Genomic DNA, 17959 nt, shown 5'->3' with positions numbered 1-17959 from the left:
GTTAAGTTTAACTTGTCCATCCCTGCCAATTAGATTAATGCCACATTGAGTGACATAGATTTTCAGCAGTGAGGATATGGTAGGGTCATCTTGGCGTTGAACTGTTGTCTGAAAATATCCAATAGGGTGGATAGGTTGACCCTCAAAAGCTCCAAGCACTTTTGATGTAGCCTCCAGTTTGGGTTGATGAAGGTCTGCCCAGGTTTTTGTGTTAATGAACGTGAGTGGAGAAGCAGTGTCTATTACTAGACGAAGACGTTTATCCAGTTCTGGTAAGTAAACAGTTTGAAACACTGGGGGAATATGTTTGTCATCACTATCCGCTGTTTTGTTAACGGTAATGACTGCTGAGTCCAGTGACTGTTCTGGTATTATTTCTTGTTCTGGTATTATTTCTTGTACTGCTGCTGTGGAGCGGCACACTTTGGCAATATGGCCAATCTTACCACAGTGTCTACATGTAACATTTCGAAAACGGCAGGAGGTGCTTCTTAAGTGTGCTCCTCCACAACTGGCACATGGCTTGGAGGTTGGCGGCTGAGAGCTTGGACCCTTAGTATTAGCAGTTCGCTGGCTCTTAGTACGAAGAGAGTTCTGGGGTTTAACGGTCCGTGGTTGCTTCCCGGTTGCTGCCACTGTGCCGGCGTCCGTTTCCTTCTTGTCGTTGTCGGCACGTTTGAGCGATTCATGCTCGGCCGCTTCAAAGGTGCGAGCTAGCTCTAACAACTCTTCTAGTGGCTTCTTGTGATCTTGAGCCAACAATTAATTGCTGGAGTAAGCGTTCATTTCGCAGGCCCATCACGAACTTATCGTGGATGTTGTCGGCCAATTGGACTTCTGTCCAATCACAAGTGGCTGCCAGACGCCGTAGTTCAGCAATGTAATTTACCAGCGACTGCCCTTCTTGTTGCTTGTAGTTGTAGAACCGATAGCGTTCAGCCAAGACTAACTTTTTGGTGCCGTATTGTCCGTCGAGCTTAGCCTTCAACTGAGCAAATGTGAGTTCTTCTGGCTTCTTAGGGGCACACAAACTGCAGAGTAGTTTGAAAGTAGAGGAGTCAATATATGTGCAGAGGGCTGCACGTTGCTTGGCCTCAGAGCCTTCACCCGTAGCGTAGGGACTAAGTGTAAGCCACTGTTCGAAGCGTCTGCTCCACGAATTCCAATCATCCGTACGTGAATCAAAAGTATTAATCGGTGGAGCTGTAGCCATTCTCGTCGCCAATGTAGTGTCGGGATTATTAGATCATTAGAATCAATAATAATAGCACTACAACACACAACCGGGCCTGCGAAAACAGGGCATGTGGGCACAAACTACACCCCATCACTCTACAGGTCATATCTCAGTACTGGAAAAGTATATTTCCATTCTGTAACCTGCATCATGATGCCAGTTAAATGCTTACTAAGAGCCAAAAATTGCAATGTCATAGCATAATGGTACAAAACATTATGAGTGATGAAAGTGTGAAAAAGTAGGCAAAAATCATGTGCCCACATGCCCTATTATCGCAGGCCTGGTCGCCTGCGAAAATAGGGCACGTGGGCACAAGCTACACCCCATCACTCTACAGGTCATATCTCAGTACTGGAATAGTATATTTGCATTCTGTAACTTGCACCATGATGCCAATTAAATGCTTATTAAGAGCTGAAAATGGTAATGCCATAGCATAATGGTACAAGACATTATGAGTGATGAAAGTGTGAAAAAGTAGGCAAAAATCATGTGCCCACATGCCCTATTATCGCAGGCCGGGTCACATATGTACATGCACGCATACATTACAGCATAATGTATTACATCATAGAGAGTGCACGTGTCCAGATACTACAATTACCAGTGGCCATATTTGGAATAATCTTTATGTTTTGAAAATCTGAATCAGTTAGACTGAATTGTACACTAACCATTGTTAGCAATTGTTGGTTGTGGCATCCACTAAGGTTATAGACACGTTTATAAGGATTTCCATTAGCAATTGTAATTTGTGAGCAATCCAAGTTGGTAATGTTAATTAGCAAAGTTCCTTGGATTTCTAAAGTTAAGGTTCCTGTGTTCACATCCAGTTGCCATTGACTCAGTGTTACTGCAATCATAAAAAACTATGTCAATATTGCACCACACATATAAAACAATACTATTATGTCATTAAATATATTTGAATACAAACTCCATGCTTAATGATTTAAATATCTATAATCTAGTGATGTGCGATATGCCTGAAAGAGTGTACCTGTATCTAACAGCTCTGTAGTTACTGATACAATACATGATATGGTAGATTTATTTAAGTACCTTAAATGCTATTAAATGTGTGGGCGCCTAATAAATTTTCATATTCAAGTACCAGCTATTACTATGTTAATTTTATGCCCATTGTACTGTTACGTAACAAGCTTGAAAGAGCTCAGGAAAATGGTAAGCAATGCAGCTACACTGTTATAGTGGAAAATGCAGGCTTTCATATTAAGTGCGTGGGAGGCCAATAAATTTCCATTGTCTATTACTCCACTACACTGTAAAAATAACAAGTTTAAAGAGTCTAGGAAACTGGTAAACAACTATGCTACACTGTTAAATTGCACAAAACCAGACATTTCTGTGATTGCACAATTACTTGAGCATACGTAGTATTGGTATCACGATACAGCCACAGTATCACAATATTCTGATATTAATATTGATATGGATTGCACATCACTACTATAATTGTCATGGGGTCTAAACATGCAATCGTTTGCTTTATGCAATCATTTGCATTATATGTTTACACACAATGAGTGTGATCATATCATGGTACTTTGTTTTGGTACTAAACCAATAATTATAAGTGCAGCCATCTACTTGCTTTTGTAGTGGCATATATAAACAGGTGTCTATGATATGCACCTGGAGGGAAAAGTAATAACATGTAAAATCAACACCTTATATGGTCGAAGATGAGCAGACAACAAGAGGAATTGAAGATAAAGGCTCAGAGTGTGGGTATAATAGTAATACAGTAACTGTAAATTAGGGGATCTTAAAGGTTTGCACTTTCTCACACAAGACAGTCTCACAATACTTTCATGGCTGTATTGATTAGGTATAATCTAGTCCAAAGAGCCTTCAGTGTAACAGGTTGCTACAACATTTTCTACTGACTGACTTACTAATGCCTACAGACAAGTGCAACTCAATAATGACTAAGGCTGTGGGCTTGATTTCTGGCTGACAGACATCACTTCAGTACGACAGGTGTCTTTTGGCATACCACAGTATGTACATACAATAAATGTATCATTGACTTTACCTTTGTCCTCCTTTGTGCAACATTTCTTTTGCACGGTATTAATTTGTGGCAGCACGTAATGGATTCTCTGTGCTGACTATCATAAGAATCATCCATATTTTCTAGTGACTGTAAATATTACAGAAGTACAGGTACTTCTTGTACTGTGCTTCACTGTGAAACACGATGGAAATATATACGTAGCAGAAAACAAGTCATAACAGCAACTTCACCTATCAGTAATTGATAGTTAAGGCATGCATTCGGTCTGATTCCATTTTTTCCTTGGATGCAGTGTATGCACTGTCATAATTAATATGTTACAGAAAAAGTAAACAAATAAGTACAAGAAAAATTAGACTGGAATTTTAAGTATGGATAGGGATCATAGAAATAAAAACTAGCAAAACAAGGAAAGTCACTTATACCTGAAGGTGTACTAGTGTACATTTAATCCCATGGCTATAGATAGATTTTAGATCTATTCAAAATCAAAATTAAAAGTAATGAAGCAAGGGAACTACAGCCACATAGTGGAGATTTAATCCCTACTTTCCGAGTGAGTAGGGGCTATGATATGTGCCATTTAGTCTCTGGGCTTTGGGGTGTGGTCAGGCAGACAAGCAGACCATAAAACCTTGTTTTTTTGCCAATTAAATTTCACTTTTATCTTCTGAATCAATATCATACTTCTGTGAGCCTTAAAATTACGTACATTACACTAGATTTGGTATCAGATAACAGTTCCATGAATGTTTTTATTTTATTGCAGTATTTTCAGGAGCACTGGATCCTGAATAATTTTGAATACTGTGCTTAATGACATTCAACAAATCAAGTTTTAAAAAAGTCACAATTGAGTATATGAACAATAAAAGTATAAGCTAAAATTAACCTTAACTAATGAATTAAATAATACTATAGTACAGATGCAAAATAATGATATTTATACACAGCACACTGGGAAGATTTCAAAATAATGACTAGTGCCAAAGAGTTATTATATCAAACATGGTACGTACATGGCTACAGTGATGTTCATATTATTTGTACTATTTTTAAAGCTATCATAACATTGAGGCCATTGAGGCAGATGCTTCAGTAAAACAAAAACACTGCATTCATTGAAGAGTATTTAGTACTGCAAAGTTTGAGATAGTCAATAAAATAGTCAAATTTCTAATAAAGCAGTACCGCTACTCTTGACTCCATTAAAACAGTCAGGTATGCCCTTCCCATTAAATTATTATACTAGCTAAGAAGACCACATTCTTTCTCCACAGCTTGGCTGTTTGGGTCTATAGATGAAGTACAGTGTGTACTGAATGTTGTACTGCATACATAATGTGTACCTGCAGCATTGAAATCCCACACTAGACTTCCTACAATCAGCAACAGTAGTAATCTTGGATATGACTCCATGGCACTCTGCATACATACAGTAGCAAATGTCATATAATAATATGATTAGAGTACGTAGCTTCAAGATACAGAAAATATTCACATATACCATGTTAACGTAGGAATTCAAAGGCGCCACTTGGGGTTTGACTCACACATTGTCCAGGCAATATCATGGGAATATGGTTTGCTCATGGCTTTTGATGCCCAACCATATGCTACGTTTTAACTCATTATATTGAGCAACACGGAATGTTTAATTATTGGTTTGGGTTTATAGGTTAGGCTAGGCTCAGTCTAGTTGCTAAGTTTTGACTAGTTGACAGTTACTAATAATAAGCAACAAATGATCAGTAAAATAATCTTTTAGGAAATGCATGGATGCGTATTTCTACCTACCACGTGTCAGCCATTGACAGACACCTCAACTCTCACACATTATGTATGAGACACATGCATCAGATTGTTGCCTCGCACATGGTTTTCTATCTCACACATTGCACTTCCTGGAAAATTAAGCTCTCGCTTAATTTAATTTCACTTCAGCCGTTGACAGACACATCAATTCTCACGCGACACATGCATCAGATTGTTGTCTCACACGTGGTTTTCCCTCTCACACATTGCAATTCCTGGAAAATTAAGCTCTCACGTAATTTAATTTCACTTCAGACTTCTTGGTAAAGCACTAAACAGTGCCCTAATGGCTAAAAATGGAGAGGTTTAACCTCATAAATTTTGCATCTCATGAGATACACTAAAAACGGTATTTCTGTGAAGACAACAATCGTGCCTCCGGTTTCATGGTGGATCTGGCAGTGGGTACTACAATGAACATTCCACAATGATAAGGGGATTGATTTGTAAAAATAGATTTTTTGGATTGCGGACTCTACGTATGAATAACGCTCTAACGGCTATTAGCCCACGTTATTAAAACCACTATCGATCATCATATACTGAACAGATGTATAAAAAGAACAGGGTGAGTGCTCTGTAGTTCATTCACCTATCAGTAAGTGTGCCTATATATATATATATATCCACACAAAAACAGCCAAGCTGTGAAAAATGGTGCGGTCTTAAAAATCCTGGGTGAAAAAAGATGTGAAATCAAAGGTGGCAGCCACAAAATGGCTACAATGATGTTAATGCAAATAAATTTAACAATGCACAAGTCATTATTAAAATTTTTTAGCTTTAACATCATTGCAGCTATTTCTTGGCCGCCACCTTTGATTTCACAACTTTTTCACCCAGGAGTTTTAAGGCCGCGCCATTTTTTCACAGCTTGGCTGTTTTTGTGTGGATTTCACTTTTTTTGTACTTTATTAGGCCCCAAAACCAGCCTATGGCTGACTTTGAGGTTTGTTTTCACTCACATTTCTTCTTTTCTAAGTAGATACAATGATGATTATTGAAGACAGACTTATAAATGTATTTCACTGCATGATTTAATTCAATATTAATTTTTGTAATACTCTAATAGAGTGCACATTTTTGAGGACTTCTAATAGAACATACATAGAATGTTCTAGAACAATCTAGTACTTCTATTGGTAGATCTATGAAATTACAAATGTTTGATTATAAGCAGATCTAATCAAAAACAGCTAAGCTGTAAAAAAAGGTGCGGCCCCAAAAAGGCTATGGTGAAAAAAGATGTGAAATCCAAGGTGGCGGCCAAGAAATGGCTGTGATGGTAGGTTAATGGTAAAAATTTTAATAACGACAATTCAGGTGAATTTGGTCTTGGCACAAAATTCATCTGAATTGTCGTTATTAAAATTTTTACCATTAACCTACCATCACAGCCATTTCTTGACCGCCACCTTGGATTTCACATCTTTTTTCACCATGGCCTTTTCGGGGCCGCACCTTTTTTTACAGCTTAGCTGTTTTTGATTAGATTTCACTTCTTTTTGTGTTTGTATACCCCAAAGCCGGCCATAGGCCGGCTTTGGGGATTTTCTTTTCTTTACCACAGGAAGAAGAAAAGATGAAGTAGATGTTAAATACTTTAAATATTTTATCAGTAAATGTACAAATTATATATATATATATATATATATATATATAATACATATATTTATTACAGAACACTCTACACGGTGGTTTCTTTATAACTGAACACTCTACAAAGTGACTTCTTGTAGCTGATATTTCTACAGGGCGATTTGTTTGTAGCTGAACTCTCTACATGATGGTTTCTTTGCAACTGAACTCTCTACAACATGGTTTCTTTGTAGCTGAACTCTCTACAAGGTAACTTCTTCTAGCTGATGTCTCTACAGGGTCACTAGTTTGTAGCTGAACTCTCTGCATGGTGGTTTCTTTGTAACTGAACTCTCTAAAAGGTGACTTCTTCTAGCTGATCTTTCTACAAGGTGATTTGTTTATAGTTGAACTCTCTACATGATGGTTTCTTTGCAGCTGAACTCTCTGCAAGGTAACTTCTTTAGTTGATCTCTGCACAGGGTGAATTGTTTGTAGCTGAGCTCTCTACAAGTGACCTCTTCTAGCTGATCTCTCTACAGAGTGATTTGTTTGTAGCTGAGCCCTCTACAAGTGACCTCTTCTAGCTGATCTCTCTACAGAGTGATTTGTTTGTAGCTGAACTCTCTACAGGTGATTTGTTTGTAGCTGAACTCTCTACATGGTGGTTTCTTTGTAACTGAACTCTCTACAAGGTGACTTCTTCTAGCTGATCTTTCTACAGGGTGATTTGTTTGCAGCTGAACTCTCTACAAAGAACTTCTTCAAACTGATCTCTGTACACGGTGAATTGTTTGTAGCTGAACTCTCTACAAAGGTAACTTCTTCTAGCTGATCTCTATACAGAGTGACTTGTTTGTAGCCAAACTCTCTACATGATGGTTTCTTTGTAGCTGAATTCTCTAAAAAGTAATTTCTTCTAGCTGATCTTTCTACAGGGCGATTTGTTTGCAGCTGAATTCTGCACAAGGTAATTTGGTTGCAACTGAACTGTCTACATGGTGATTTCTTGTAGCTGAGCTCTCTACAAGGTGACTTCTTCTAGCTGATCTCTATACAGAGTGACTTGTTTGTAGCCGAACTCTCTACATGATGGTTTCTTTGTAGCTGAATTCTCTAAAAAGTAACTTCTTCTAGCTAATCTTTCTACAGGGCGATTTGTTTGCAGCTGAATTCTCCACAAGGTAATTTGGTTGCAACTGAACTGTCTACATGGTGATTTCTTGTAGCTGAGCTCTCTACAAGGTGACTTCTTCTAGCTGAACTCTCTACAGAGTGATCTTTTCGTAGCTGAAACTCTCTACAGGGTGATTTGTTTGCAGCTGAACTCTCTACATGATGGATTCTTTGTAACTGAACTCTCTACAAGGTGACTTCTTCTTGCTGAACTCTCTACAGGGTGAATTGTTTGTAGCAGATCTCTCTACATGATTGTTTCTTTGTAGTTGAACTCTCTACATGATGGTTTCTTTGTAGCTGAACTCTCTACAAAGTAACTTCTTCTAGCTGATGTCTCTACAGGGTCACTAGTTTGTAGCTGAACTCTCTGCATGGTGGTTTCTTTGTAACTGAACTCTCTAAAAGGTGACTTCTTCTAGCTGATCTTTCTACAAGGTGATTTGTTTATAGTTGAACTCTCTACATGATGGTTTCTTTGCAGCTGAACTCTCTGCAAGGTAACTTCTTTAGCTGATCTCTGCACAGGGTGAATTGTTTGTAGCTGAGCTCTCTACAAGTGACCTCTTCTAGCTGATCTCTCTACAGAGTGATTTGTTTGTAGCTGAACTCTCTACATGGTGGCTTCTTTGTAATTGAACTCTCTACAAGGTGACTTCTTCTAGCTGATCTTTCTACAGGGTGATTTGTTTGTAGCTGAACTCTCTACAAAGAACTTCTTCAAACTGATCTCTGTACACGGTGAATTGTTTGTAGCTGAACTCTTACAAGGTAACTTCTTCTAGCTGATCTCTATACAGAGTGACTTGTTTGTAGCTGAACTCTCTACATGATGGTTTCTTTGTAGCTGAATTCTCTAAAAAGTAACTTCTTCTAGCTGATCTTTCTACAGGGCGATTTGTTTGCAGCTGAATTCTCCACAAGGTAATTTGGTTGCAACTGAACTCTCTACATGGTGATTTCTTGTAGCTGATGTCTCTACAAGGTGACTTCTTCTAGCTGAACTATCTACAGCATGATCTTTTCGTAGCTGAAACTCTCTACAGGGTGATTTGTTTGCAGCTGAACTCTCTACATGATGGATTCTTTGTAGCTGAACTCTCTGCAAGGTAACTTCTTTAGCTGATCTCTGCACAGGGTGAATTGTTTGTAGCTGAGCTCTCTACAAGTGACCTCTTCTAGCTGATCTCTCTACAGAGTGATTTGTTTGTAGCTGAGCTCTCTACAAGTGACCTCTTCTAGCTGATCTCTCTACAAAGTGATTTGTTTGTAGCTGAACTCTCTACAGGTGATTTGTTTGTAGCTGAGCTCTCTACAAGTGACCTATTCTAGCTGATCTCTCTACATGGTGATTTGTTTGTAGCTGAACTCTCTACAAAGAACTTCTTCAAACTGATCTCTGTACAGGGTGAATTGTTTGTAGCTGAACTCTCTACAAGGTAACTTCTTCTAGCTGATCTCTATACAGGGTGATTTGTTTTCAGCTGAACTCTCTACATGATGGATTCTTTGTAGCTGAACTCTCTACATGATGGATTCTTTGTAGCTGAACTCTCTACAAGGTGACTTCTTCTTGCTGAACTCTCTACAGGGTGAATTGTTTGTAGCTGATCTCTCTACATGATAGTTTCTTTGTAGTTGAACTCTCTACAAGGTAACTTCTTCTAGCTGATCTTTCTACACAACAATTTGTTTGTAGCTGATTTCTCTACAGGATGATTTGTTTGCAGCTGAACTCTCTACATGGTGGTTTCTTTGTAGCTGAACTCTCTACAAGGTGACTTCTTCTAGCTGAACTCTCTACAGGGTGATCTTTTTGTAGATGATCTCTCCAAAGAGTGATTTGTTTGCAGCTGACCTCTCTACATGATGGTTTCTTTGTAGCTGAACGCTCTACAAGGTAACCTCTTCTAGCTGATCTCTCTACAGGGTGAACTGTTTGCAGCCGAACTCTCTGCAAGGTGATTTAAACGCTCTACAGGGTGATTTGTTTGCAGCTGAACTCTCTACAAGGTAACTTCTTCTAGCTGATCTTTCTACAAGGCGGTTTGTTTGTAGCTGAATTCTCTACAAGGTGATTTATTTGCAGCTGAACTCTCTATAGGGTGAATTCTTCTAGCTGAACTCTCTACAGGATGATCTTTTTGTAGCTGAACTCTCTCCAGGGAGATTTTTTTCAGCTGAACTCTCTACATGATGGTTTCTTTGTAGCTGAACTCTCTACAAGGTGACTTCTTCTAGCTGATCTCTCTACAGGGTGATTTGTTTATAGGTGAACTCTCTACAGGGTGACTTGCCTGTAGCTGAATTGTCTATCAGATTAACTGGTTGTAGCTGAATTCCCTACAGAATAACTTGCAATGTAATATAATTCTGTGATGGAGTAAGTTATAAACGTAGCCGAATGCTCTATTAGGGTGACTGTTCTATTACAGTATCTCGATCTCGCATTTGCAACACGTAGTTGGCTTTCGAATCATGACTCAGTGGTTTCTACTCCGATTCTTCTGTACTACTGCAAGGACTTTCTATGATGATTATTCCAGCTACACACCGATTTTCAGCTCATTGCTCTAAGCGGTTTGCCTGGTAGGCGTGAAAACTAATAGTATTTTTATTCATAAAAATCGATTGCGTAATTGTGACACGGGTTGGGTTTTGTGCCATATCTCCATGGTCTTTATCTCGATTCTCTTCAAACCACAAAAAGGCACTCCTACGATGGTTATTCCATCTACATATCAATTTTCAACTCATTCTTCCAAGTGGTTTACCCTGTAGGCGTGACAGACCTTCGACCTTATTTTACGCACATAATCGGTCATAACTCCGTGAATGTTCATCGGATTCCTACCAAAGTTGGTACTGAGATCCGCCTTAATGAGCCCTTCAAGTGTGCCAAATTTCAGCCCGATTGGAGCACGCATTCGTGTTTTATGGTGGATTTTGCGAAATGTGCGAAATGAAGAAGTAGAAGAAAAAAACGAAAAATTAAAACGAAATTTTGTTCGCTCGTATCTTGGAAATGGCTGTACCGATTTTCTTCAAATTTGGTATGTAGACTCCCATAACTGGCCGGCAAGTCTGTAGCAAATTTGGTTTCAATCGGATAAGGGATCACAGAGCTACATAGGTGTGAAAATTCCGTTTTCTTTCTTCCTGTTAATATACTCACGGTGTGGCGTGCAGGCTTCTTGGGCCGCACGACACACTATCGTGTGTCTTGATTTCAACTAGAAATTTCATTTATAAAGCAGAAATTAAGTGAGGTGATTAGCCAAGGTAGCAGTGGTTCAGTGGTTAAGGATGTAGGTGTTAGGTATGGAGGTCCCTGGTTCGAACTCTGGTAAGTTTTTTTTTGACATTTTTTGCACACCTTTTTTACCCTGTGGTAACTGCTATACTAGAGTATCTCGATCCCGCGATTTTACACTTGCTTGGTTTTGCTTTATAACTTTGTCACTGAAACTCTATTGCTATTCAAACTATCAAAAGGCACTGCTACGATGATCAGCCTATCTACACATTAATCTTCAAGTTATTTCTATACTCGGTTTACCCTGTAGCCGTGACAGAAGTTAAATTTTTTACATGAATAAATGCTCATAACTCCTTAAATATTCCTCAGATTCACAACAAACATGGTACGTGAATCCACTGTTACATGCTCTTCCTTTGTGCCAAAGATTGAGGCAATCGAATTACACGTTAGCATTTTATAGCAATTTTTGCAAAGCATGGAAAAAGAAATCAAAGCCCCCCCCCCCCGTACAGCATAAGATAAGAAGAAAAAACGAAGAAATTAAAATGAAATTTTGAACGCCCATATCTCGCAAATGGCTGTTGCGCATTTAATCAAATTTGTTGTGTGGCATACCCTACCGGGGGGACAACTATAATGCAAAAATGGTGTGCTTTGGAGAAGGGGCCATGGAGCTATACACACATGAAAAAGCTGTTCTCTTTCTTCCTGTTAATATGCTCACGGTGTGGTCGCTGGCTTTCTTGGCCACACAGCACACTACCATGTGTCTTGATATATTTATATCACTTATACCACAACTGCATAGGGTTTTGCTGATAGCCTTAGCTCTCAGGCCAGTGGTCCTTGTGCTTCAGGTGTATATATCAGCAAAATCCCTCACAGCCGTGGTATAACTATTACCTAAATACCTTTTAGGCAAAACCTTTTGTGTAATGTCAGGAGTTCATAAGCACCCAGTTTTTATTTAAAAGATTGAGCGCTATGGCTCCTGGTAAGATTGCAGACCAGTAGGCAGGGGGGGAGTTCTGAAGAACCCCCCTCTTGAAGACACAGTTTCAGTAAAAAAGGTCCACAATTTGAGTGAAAAGGTCGACATTTTCAGTAAAAAAAAGGTCCACTTTTCAAAAGTCCACTATTTCAGCATTAATGAAGTCCAACATTTCAGTAGCAAAAGTCTAACCTACAATTTTAGTGCCTGAAATGTCACCAAATTCAGCTTTTAAGTCTTTTTAGCCTGTATTTTCAAAAATATTCCTGGTGGCATTCCCCCAGAATCCCAAGCTACACTACACAAAAGGTCCACCTTTACATCTAAAGAACCTACCCAGATAAAAATCTGGCTACGGCCCTGACAAAATTAAAGACAATTTTTGTTAATGTGAGATTAGCGCAGCTTACAAGTTACAACAGCAAATTTAACAATATAGGTAGCTATACATGTACTTTCCCATAAAAAAAAAACTGTATGCACAGCAGCAACAGCAACAGCAGTAGCAGCAGCAGCAGTAGCAGCAGCAGCAGCAGCAGCAGCGGCGGCAGCAGCGGCAGCAGTAGCAAAAGTAGCAGCAGCTGTAGTCTACTATACCAGTATGAGATACATTTAGTGTACCATACTCAACTTCCAATTTGGTGCTTTTATCACAAAGGGAATGAATTGGTTGCTTAGCTGCTCTACTACATGTATAACTACCAAAGTAGTGCATCTAACATGCAGATTACATGTACATAGCTAGCTACTTGTGTTGCAAAATACGTAGACTATTATTAGCATACTATTAATGGTACAAGTACATGCACAGAAAAATTTGGAATTTTCAACTAGAGTAGGGACCATAGCACATCGATAAAAAGTACTGAAACAAGCTGGAGTAGTGCACGATATTAAATCACAGTAAAACAATATAAGAGGTGTTATATCCCTACTGTGCATTTTCATTATGGTATCTCAAGCACAGTAGGGATATAACACTTTTTATTGTTTTACTGTGATTTAATATTGTGCGCTACTCCAGCTTGTTTCAGTACTTTTTATTGATGTGTTATGGTCCCTACTCTAGTTGGGGAGTTAGTAAAACGCAGAATACGGAATAACGGAATTGCGGAATAACGAAATAAGCAAAACGTATCTTTTGCAGATTGTACAAATAGTTACATGCTCTATAGCAATCATACTTTATTTACACCTTGCAACAGCTCTGCATGGCACGCCACGGTGATGGATAGTTAAACAGCAGCTGGGCGAGCAAATGGGACGAGCAAGCACACAATCAATAACCCTAGAACGATCTACCAGCTTCGCTAAACTTACTTACCTATACTCCTTAGTTGATATAGCTACAAAACGTCAAGACCTAGATCTATTCTTAGGTTAAACTAACTGCCCTTCATGTGCATACGACCGAGGAGTCACACTAGAGTTCAATAGGGAAGTCCAGTGGTTGTGTGTCTTTAAATGGATTTCAAAACTCTTCAGGTTTGAATCAAGAGTGTAGGTAAGTATAGTTAGCGAAGATAAATCATTCTAGGGTGATTGGTTGTGTGCTCGTCCCATTTAATGCTCGCCACCTGCTGTTCTATCCATCGCCGTGGTGAGCCATGCAGAGCTGTGACAAGGCAAATAAAGTATAATTACTATAGAGCATATAACTACTTGTACAATCTGCAAAAGATAAGTTTTGCTTATTTCGTTATTCCGCAATTCCGTTATTCCGTATTCCGCGTTTTACTAATTCCCCTCTAGTTGTGTACTTGTTTGTTAACTTTTTTTGTAAATAATTATTATGACTGGTGAACTCACGCATACCGCATCTGAAATGGCACCGCATCATTATCGTATCATTATCGTCTGAAAAGTAAAGTATCCATTACGCTTCGTTGTCAGCTATGTTCAATGCATTACACAGCATTTCGAATCAAGAACTGTTTGAAAAGCACCTCTCCCACACATACTGAAAGAAAGAAATGGTGCCACACACGTCCCAGTTAGTCTATATCAATTATCGTCTGAAAAGTGAAGTATCCATTACGCTTCTTTGTCGGCTATGTTCAACCCGTTACACAGTAGTACAAATCAAGAACTGTTTGAAAAGCACCTCTGCTATCAAAATACCCACTATGAACAATACGGATGATTTCCATTATGTAGGGAAGCCATCACGTGCTACCGCCAAGTCGGCACTTTTCACTGTCAGCAAAGATGAATGGGACACAATGGAGGACACTGGTAAGTCCACGAAGAATGCATCGTACGTACTGCGGTATGCCAAAAGGCACCTGTCGGGCTGAAGCAACGCCGAACAGTGAAAAAATTAAGTCCATAGCCTTAGGCATTATCAAGTTACACTTGTCTGAAGGCATCAGTCAGTCAGTAGAAAATTCCGTTAAATAATTTTTTTTAAATAAATTCTGTAGCAACTTGTTGAAAGTGTTTCGGGTCGATCTGAAAACTTGTTTGGACCTAACCAATAGTGCCTCATCGTCGTCAGGGAAAATTGAGGCTGGTTTTTAGGTGAACAGATGTTATCCCATGGGCCACACCTACTCCTTTGTGGTCCCTACTATACAGTACTATTGTACTGTATGATACATTTTGAGGAAACATAAGCAGCATTAAATCAAGAAAATAACTCCCAGTGGTAAAGATGACTGGTACAGAGCATATACTCTTAGATCATGTGTATGTTGTTTTGGCATCTATAAAGTATAATACTAAATGCATGCATACAATTATTTTAAGTGGCTTCTACAGAGATGACCTTTATTGAGAGGGTCTAAGGAATGGTTGTTACAGTGTATATTGTTCTACTGTACCATTAATGACCAAATTCTCCAGGAGTGGTTATGTGTGTGCTCATACTGTAACTTATTGTATGTATTTTGTCACAGGGCACAGCTGAAGAACAGCCTCTATTGGCTGATGCTGTCTTCCCTGTCGTATAAATTACAAATACAAATACAAACCAGAGATCATAGAGGGCCTGATAATATATGGGTGTAGGGTCCCACTTTCACATTAATTTTGCCCCGCCTTGCTCTTGCCGGAGCACTGAGTTTAATAAATTTAAGTGTAGCTACTGGCCCCACTAGTCTCGCGTGGCCAGACCGCTTTTTTCTCTTTGTCATTGGGTTGGGAGAAAAAAGGGTCTGGAACAGTTCGAATCCCACAATCGTCTTAACACGTCACGAGGCTACGTCACAAGAATGCAACCCATGCGCTTAAACTCCATTGTAACAAGAATGCCGCAGTACAACAATAAACAAAGACTTAGCTTATCTAAACAACTAACAATCGATTCAATCTATTATCGCCTCAAAGGCAGCTTTAGAAGCTGATAGTAGGCATTCCAATATCCGAGATTTTTTAATAAAAAAATTCTCCGTATATTCCCCAATAGAACCCTGGCACAAAATGACAACTCGTGTTCAACTTGGGATTGCTCCGTCGTCCGAGCTCCAATGAGGGTGAAAATCGCTGTGGGGTTTGTCCACATGCTGATCATCATGAAAATCTTAGTTTTATCGTGCGCGTTACATATAAGTAAGTTTTGTGTTGTTTTGTAATCTTTTCAAGCCTTGTAATGTATGTAGAATACTTTAAAACTTTAAAAAACGTATGGTCGGGTGGAAGGTAGTCACTGGTGCTTACTCTAAAGTGCGTAGTTACTTCGCTCGGGTTAGCGATTTTCAGCTCCAGAGCAATTTTCTGATGGTTGTGTCATCAGCTCAAAAGTATAAACCACTTCAAAGTCGGCATAACAATGCCATAATTGAAACCACAACTCCACCTTAGGTATTGTTGCATCATTGTGGCACCTCCACTTTAGTTGTTTACCTTTATAAGTTGTTAACTTGATGTTTTTACCAACTTGAGATAGCCGCTTGCCTATGGGCATACACCATTGTATGGAGAAGTGTGCAGTAGGTGAAACATATTTGCTCACCACAAAGCATACAAAGATCGCTGAGATCCAATAAGACCTGAAGTTACTCTCATTACATGTACAAACTTGCAGCTAGAAGCAACTGCAGTTTCAAGATAGTCCAGATTGCTAGATGGCTTCCTGATTCAATTGTGCCATTTTCCCCTGTAAAATGTATGGGGAGCCCTGGAGAAAAAATGTACCTTTTTTCAGTTTTTAAGCACTGTGCATGCCAAAGTAGCTAATTCCAACCCAAAAAACTATATATTTCTGAGATCAGCAATCAATACTCTATCTATTGAGCACATAAAAAGCCCGTTTTTCCAAAATTTTAAGATCAGTCTGGAATGCCTACTGATAGGTTTTAAAATACGCGCTTGTAATTGATTGACGCAAGGAACTGTTCCAGACCCTTTTTTCTCCCTACCCAATGACAAAGAGAAAAAAGCGATCTGGCCATGCGAGACTATGGCCCCACTACGTACAGTACATACCGCACTTTACAGTCTTAGATTATCACTTATTTACGAATGTCTGTTACCTGGCTTCAGATTGATACGGCTCTTGTTTGGCTTCAACAGATTAGGCAGAGATATCACTGGCGCTGCGTGTACCAATCTTGCTGACGCTGTGACATCAAGGCCGGTACTATTTTTGGGAAAACACCTCCAACCACAACAATCCATGATGTAACCACAACAATCCATGATGTAATCACATGGGACCCTCGCCACCGCCATAAAGTAATTGAATTAACCGCAAAATTAATCGGCTGTCATTGCCTCATGAATACTGAGAGACTTACAGTACAAGATCGTTTTTTATTTTATTAAGGCTGTATAGTATGCAAGAAAAAACGGAAATAATGGAAGCATACACAGAGATGCCAACCTCTGAACAATTTTAGGAGTGAGACCTCAGACACTACCAGGAATGTAGACCAGACTCAAGTGATTTTTGGTAGTGAAGACCAAAAAAATAAATAAATAAAAAAGGTCGCTACATGCTCAAAGTACAAAAATAGGCACTGGTCTGTCCAATTTTAAGCACAGAGCTAATTATGAAGCAGATCAGGTGTGAGAACTAAGCTGAAAGAGTGAGAAACAGAGGGTATAGGCATGAACGTGAGATTACTAGCCAAAGAGTGAGACTCACGCCTAATGCGTGAGAGTTGGCATGTCTGCATACATAATAAACAATGGAACATTTTAGTGCTGATAGAACTATCATAGATGCAAGCAGTGGATGGAAAGCAGATAATTTTAAAAGCCTGGCTATCATGAACCATGGTAGTGGGTTTATAATAGGAATCGGTTCACCAAAATTTTCACTATTCTTTATTTCATCATGTGATTTCACTATAATATATAACATGATGCATGTATGTAGACTACACTGTAGGTCAGTGTAGGTATACAGTGTAGCAAAGTCACTAGGCAATTCAACATTAATTTATTTGATGATTCTGAGCAGCGGAAAGCTTACTAAATACATATATAGTTGATATGCCCAGGGAAATATATAATTATTAGAATTTACAGATACTGTAACATTAGATTGCAAGATAGTTGTCAGTTACAATTCATTCCACTGGTGATATCACGTGAAAAACAGCCTTTGTAAAAATTTGAAAAGAATCTAGAAGCCTATCAATGGTTGGTTTTCATGCAAGTACCATTCAAAATTTTTGCATGACTGACAACTGATCATGATTGACATGCACAACAGGTACAGTAGTATTTGTTAAATTCTATAGGAGTGTTTGTTGGGTTAAATTAAAATTGTCGATTTCAATTAGCCATTATGATTCCATTCATTTATCGTTCTTGAATAAAGGCTCTGCTGATAGCTATGCAGAAGTAGACAGACATAGTACAATGTAATGTAAAGGGTGGTACTGTCTGGTATTTCTTGCTGAGGGGAGA

The 17959-nt window shown here is 38.9% G+C and overlaps 1 long non-coding RNA gene across 1 annotated transcript; it reads right to left on the bottom strand.

Annotated features, from left to right (window-relative positions):
• Positions 1-1568: 1568 nt before the first annotated feature.
• On the bottom strand, positions 1569-16670 carry LOC136263336 (uncharacterized). The gene is made up of 3 exons (XR_010704569.1): positions 16576-16670; positions 4631-4706; positions 1569-2093 (listed from the first exon to the last, which is right to left on the bottom strand). It is a non-coding gene; the product is annotated as an uncharacterized lncRNA (long non-coding RNA).
• Between the last annotated feature and the right edge of the window lie 1289 nt (positions 16671-17959).

This window comes from Dysidea avara, chromosome 1 (genome assembly GCF_963678975.1).
Source record: "Dysidea avara chromosome 1, odDysAvar1.4, whole genome shotgun sequence".
Taxonomy (NCBI): domain Eukaryota; kingdom Metazoa; phylum Porifera; class Demospongiae; order Dictyoceratida; family Dysideidae; genus Dysidea; species Dysidea avara.
Note: the sequence above shows the minus strand (reverse complement) of the source record. Positions and strands in the feature narration are given on the sequence as shown.